Source organism: Lathamus discolor, chromosome Z (assembly GCF_037157495.1).
Source record: "Lathamus discolor isolate bLatDis1 chromosome Z, bLatDis1.hap1, whole genome shotgun sequence".
Taxonomy (NCBI): domain Eukaryota; kingdom Metazoa; phylum Chordata; class Aves; order Psittaciformes; family Psittacidae; genus Lathamus; species Lathamus discolor.
Window position 1 is genome coordinate 92,241,625 of NC_088909.1, and position 6,000 is coordinate 92,247,624.

Genomic DNA, 6,000 nt, shown 5'->3' on the forward strand with positions numbered 1-6,000 from the left:
ACACAGTACATCTATAAATGGAAAGGCAGTATGCCTTTAGCCTTTATAAAACATAAGCACAGTGATCTTCAAGAATTTTTAACAGCTTCGCTGGAACCTGACAGGGCATCCTTTCCTACTAAGTCTGACACTCTTCTACTAACTGTGAGAGAAGAAAGGCACTGAATAGTCATTGCTATCTTTTATTTAGGCTTAAGTAGCAATGGCTACAGCTCTGCCATGCCAGCTACCACAAGGAGAGACACACCTTACCCTATATGAGATCAGCCAATGCTGAACACCAGGAGCCCTAGCCCACATTCTGCCCCACTGGGGCACCTGACCATGAAGTTATAGACAGATGCAATAGGAAAAGCCATAACCATCAGTTTTCAGAACTCCAAGAGTCAAATTAAACAGTGCTTACACAAATCTTAGAGGGAAAAGGCATATAGTGAGACACGTAGGGGTAGGTCCAGGAGGCGTGGCTTTAAACCGAAGAAGGGTAGATTTAGGTTAGATATCAGGAAGAAGTTCTTCCCTGTGAGGGTGCTGAGACACTGGACCAGGTTTCTCCAAAAAGCTGTGGCTGTCCATCCCTGGCAGCGTTCAAGGTCAGGTCGGACAGGGCTTGGAGCAACCTGGTCTACTTGGAGGTGTCCCTGCCCATGGCAGGCGGTTGGAACCAGATGATCTTTAAAGTCCCTTGCAACCAAAACCATTCTGTGATTCTCTGAAAGAGAACATATCAGGCTAATGATCCAAATGTGAACTTCAGTCTCGTTCCCAGATAACAGGGTGTAGAAACATCAACTTCCAGGATTGGTCAGGGTTCCATCAAGAGTGAGTCCCAGTGAGCAACAGAAGAGAAAAACAGAGATTTCTCTACATAGGTCAGAAAAGAGAATGATGTGTAAATTTACTGGAGGAAGCAACAGATGTGAAGAACAGCTCATGGCCTTTCCCAGCTCTCAAATCCCTATAAATCACACACTGACAAACTTATCCATGGGAAAAATGACAGACACTGTAGCAAAAGATCTGAGCACACTGGTTTCATAAGCCTTAGTTATGAAGTCCTAACCAAGTCTAACTAACCAAGTCCTTAACCAAGCTAAAAATACTCAGCTGAACATTATACCAGGATGAATAAAATTGAGATTTTAACATTTAAATAGAACTTGATCCAAACACTTTCTTTTTAAAAATAACCCCTATTTAAATGTGAAATTATGACAGCCCAACTTAAAACATAATGCTATCATAAATCTACTAAAATCACTTAAGTCAAATACATACTTATTAAGAAAACAGAAACCACTAAGCTTATGGACACATCTGAAGGAGCAGCTTGGAGCAGAGCCTCTAAAAATGCTGTGCCAACTTTTGACCACGGAACCTTGTTCTAAAAATGCAATAGTGGGGAAAAAATGAAGGAAATAAAGGCTGTATTCATCAAGTTCAGTGACTTGTTAATACAAAAGCTGCAAATCAACTCAAAACAGAAAAGGCAGGAAAGTTGTTTTCCTCTTTCATTCTCTAAATACAAAAAAAAAAAAATGCCACAAAAGGATAAGATACTTTTGTTCTAAAATCCTGAAGGACAGTGATCAGGAAAGGTCAGTTCAGTTAATAACCGCTCATAACAGTTATTTTGCTTAGCATACCCTGGAGTTACAGAAGCAAAACATTTCTTGATAAACCTTTTCTTTTTTTACAGAACAATACTTACATTTAATACTTAGCAGCATATGAATATTAATACATTTTAATATAAAATGCTGTACACTGGAATTTAAGTACAATTTTTGCCTAAATGCAACCTGATACCAATACAGAAAAATAATCCTTATCTAGTAAATAGAATTCATTATTCTCTAAACAAACATAACAAATAAGCCTCTAAATATATCTTAAGGATTAAAATGCTCACCTAGATGCAAAAGCTGCAAAATAAGTATTTGTTTGCTAATCAATGTATTAGACCTCACAATTAAAAAAAAAAAAAAATAGGGGAAAGGCTTAAAGTTACAAACACAAACCAAGATTTAAATTTTATATATTGGTCACTCTTCTCACTTTAACTACATGACTATATCTGATTTGATAATGCTCGCTGAAAGGAAGGCTAGGCGATCAATACCACTAGAAACAAATGCTGGTGATACTACCAGAAAGAACTGCGGTTCTCATAGAGGCACTGTCATTCCTTGCTCTGCTTTCACTAAGAAAGAACAGCCAAGCTGGGGCTTAGAGCCTTCCTCTCAGGCTCAGCATCTGAGGGAATACAAAGTCTATTTTGGCTACAAGAGTCTACTCTGGGAGATGACTCTGCTTCGGACTGTCGTGACCTCTCAGATTGGGTATTTTTAACCTGAAGTTTGTGCAGAATACACACCTCTCAGAAATCCAAAGGAAGATTTTCTGTGCTACTTTAGAGCAATATTCGCCTTGTCCAGCCTTGCTTCTTAAACTAAGACCAGTTCCAGATGTTCCAAGGCAAAACACATATCCACTTAACATTACTAAACTGTGTTTCACAAGAAAGCAAATAAAAACTTGACTGGCTGAAACTCTTCAGGGAAATCAGTTATAGCCCCAAAACACAGACTGTAATTGTAATCCCTGTCTTTACACTTAACACTGGAGTGCTGCAAGTGTTACAAGAATGCAGACAGCAATGCAGGTAATCCTGTGCTCCCAACAGGCATATGTAGGAAAGAGCATAACCTCACTCTCATACTTTCTTACCCCTCAGAAAAGACGACTGTGATCCTGCAGCTTACCTGTACCCGTAACAGGCCATTCTGAAAAGTGAGATGTAACCATATATTCCAGAAAACATTATAAATTCAGACTCCTTAAAGACTCAGCCAACAGGGACATTTATGATGCTACTACATCATTTGCTCGTTTTTATGAGTTAATCTGCAATACAAACAACTCCTACACAGCATTTCAGCTTACATCTTCACCATTAGAAGCTTATTTACACTCCCACTATCAAATATTTTTCTCCATATTAATCTCAACCTTATATAAACATAAAAGTTATATATTAAGTCCTTTTATAAAAGTTGGATTTACATTTCTTTTGGTTATTTTTTTTTATATTCTCTTTCTTTTGAAGGTTCTCCTGTATTTCACACGCCTCCTCAAGTGCAGACCCAATATCTGAGTAGTCGGATCTAGATCTACACTCCATTGCATTAATGCAGTGAATGTGCAACATGATAGGGAAGCCTCTGCAGAGCTAACCTTCACCTCTTCCTCGCCACCTTTCACTGCTGGATGCTAAACACCTCATGTACCTCGTTACAGGAATGTAAGATCACTACCAGACACTTACCTGCTATCCTATTACTCTAAGCAGATCATTAGCCCCTTTTTTCAGCAGCAGAGGATACAGTCACCTAAAATGGTCTTTATGTTTCTGCTTTCCAAGAGCTTTTCGTACCGATGAGCATCCTCTGTATTCTCTGATCCCAAATATATTTATCTTGGTGTTGACCTGCATAAGAGAAATGCCATATCACCCTGCTAATTCAGATCATCTCATAATGGTTATACATCCCGGTTTTCTTTTGCTTATGGCATATACTGTAAACTATATGGTTCATAAAACCATAATTTTACATCTTAGTCAAAACTGCTAGCTGGCACAGCCTGTGAAACCAGGCTCCATTGAACCTACGAAAAACAGCTGTGTTTTGAGATCTCCCAGTAGAACATTTTTTAGTTGAAAATGTTCCCTACAAGTATCAAACAATGCAAAAAATTACCAGACTTACCTGATTATTATAGAAAAATCGAGATCTTTAACATTCAGTACTGCAACCTCTATGATGTAAACCTAAAGCTTTTTTTTTTGTCCCTGTTTTTATCCCTTCTGAGACCTGTCTTGTTACCAATTAGCCTCTAATAGAAAAATCTGAACTGACCATTCTGCTCTTCTGCCCAATACATGGAGCTTTGTTAAAGCATAGAAACATTCTTTTGCCCAGTGTCTTAATCCACAAAGAGAGGCTAGAAGCTGGATTTCAACTATTCTAGATAATCACCTTCAAAAGACCAGTAACAGTCCATTACATATAAGAAGTTCCTCACAGCTTCCTCAATTTAAGCATGAGTGCAGGCAGGTGATACTCATGACAGCTGTGTACAGAAGGGTAACACAAAGTCGTATTTTTCCAGGAGGCACAAAAGCAGGATGGGAGCAGTGTATTTAAATCTGATATGCCGCTTTTGGAAAATGTGAGTGAAATCAAACAACTTAAGCAGCCAGCAGTTAGGAAAGAGCTTTTACTGTCTTTGATGACTGCATATATTGCAAAATTTTTAAGAACTAAGCCTTCGCGCTGCACACACAAAGAAAACCACCGCCAAGCATCTGGATCACATTCTTCCCCAAAAAGAGACAGCTGCAAACAGATAAAATAGGAAGTTTCAATTCTGTCTCATGGCCTGGAAAGAAAGAAACTGAAAGGAGCCGCTTGGCTCGCAGGCACAAGCAGCAGGCACTGCCTCAAGCGTGGGATGAGCATCTGAAGGGATGTGAAGGCAGGGACCAGCGCCGCTGGCCAGGATCCACTCCAGTAACACTCCGCGCAAGAACATCACGCTTTGCCACGCTCCGTACTGTCAAAGGAACAGAGGGCCCTCTGCTAATGAGCAACGCACGGACACACGAACGAACCTTCCACTTACGGCAGCCGCAGAGCGATGCCTCAGGACCTCTGCCTCCCCGCCACCGACACAGCCAAATAGGAAGTCAGCGCGCAAGTAACGCTTTCTACCGCAGCGTGAAAGGCACAAGCCCCGCGCGGTCAGCCTCCCCCCGCCGCGCTCCCGAAGGCGGCCGCCGGGCGGGGCTGGGGGCAGCGGGGCCCCTCCCGCCCCGCGCAGCCACCGCTGAGGGACCCGCGGGCGCCGAGGGGCGACGCCTCCGCCGCGCTGCTCCCCGGGCCCGCCCCGCCCGCCGCGGCCCCCTCACCTGCCGGGCGGGGCGGCGGGCGGGCGGTGGGCGCCGCCGGGGCTCGTGACGCCAGGGCCCCTGCCAGGGCGTCGCAGAGCGGGCTGGGAGGGAAAGGACCTTGAAGTGCACCCAGCTCCAACCCCTGTCGTGGGCAGGGACACCCTGCACTAGAGCAGGATGCTCAGAGCCTCGTCCAGCCTGGCCCTGAGCGCTGCCAGGGATGGGGCAGCCGCAGCTTCTCTGGGCAACCCGTGCCAGGGACCCACCACCCTCACAGGGAAGGACTTCCACATAGCACCGAACCTAAATGTCCCTCTTTCCATTTAAAGCCATTTGGGAGGGATGGGGCACATTGGCAAAAACCTCACAGTACTTTCAAGGGGCACTAAGTATCAGCTACGTAACTACAGAGCAACACTGCAGGTTGCTCTACTGGAAGATGAGCCCATTCAATGTGCCATTAAATTGCATGAACATGCGCCATGAAGCAAGTGTATTGGGCAACAGCTGTCACCGAGGAGCACTCACACGTGTGCACCTCATATATTATTTAGGGCATCAGCACTGAGAGAAACAAATGGGCTTATGGTCCCTTTTAAAGCTAATAAATGTATTCAATTATTGACTTAAGAGAACAATGAGCTATCAGCAACATAAAAAGGAACAAAAGGAATGAGAATTAGAAGGAATGTTGCAATTAAGAGAGATATTGAGGTGCTAGTATATGGAAATCCAAGGTTTCCAGTAATGTGCCTTTTACTGAGCACTGACCATTCTTTCTAAGCAGACACTCCTCAAGAACAGATCCTGCATTTCAATATCTTAATCCATATAGATGTCACCCAGATGCCTTCACCCCAGTTCAGGAAGAGGTCCATAAGACACAATGAATGTGTTCGTCCTACAGTACTGTCACAGGCAAGACAAGCTGCAGATCTGGATACAGAGGTTTATTTTAGAACCAGTGATAGCCGAGCTGTCACCCTAACCAGCGATCTCAGCCCCCATTACGCACACCAGCCCGTCCCATCAAGGAGACGGCCTCT

The 6,000-nt window shown here is 43.4% G+C and overlaps 1 protein-coding gene across 4 annotated transcripts in view; it reads right to left on the reverse strand.

Annotated features, from left to right (window-relative positions):
* The window catches only part of IL31RA (interleukin 31 receptor A), a 34,044-nt gene extending 29,166 nt beyond the window's left edge, over positions 1-4,878 (reverse strand). Inside the window, exons 1-2 of one of the 4 annotated variants that reach the window (XM_065662952.1) lie at positions 4,687-4,878; positions 3,329-3,490 (exon numbers count right to left, since the gene is read on the reverse strand). The gene's annotated coding sequence lies outside the window, so the exon portion shown is untranslated. Of the gene's footprint in view, positions 1-3,328; positions 3,491-3,770; positions 3,968-4,675 lie in introns of those variants that run through there. The other 3 variants (XM_065662948.1, XM_065662949.1, XM_065662950.1) reach the window with 3 other exon arrangements.
* Positions 4,879-6,000: the final 1,122 nt, after the last annotated feature.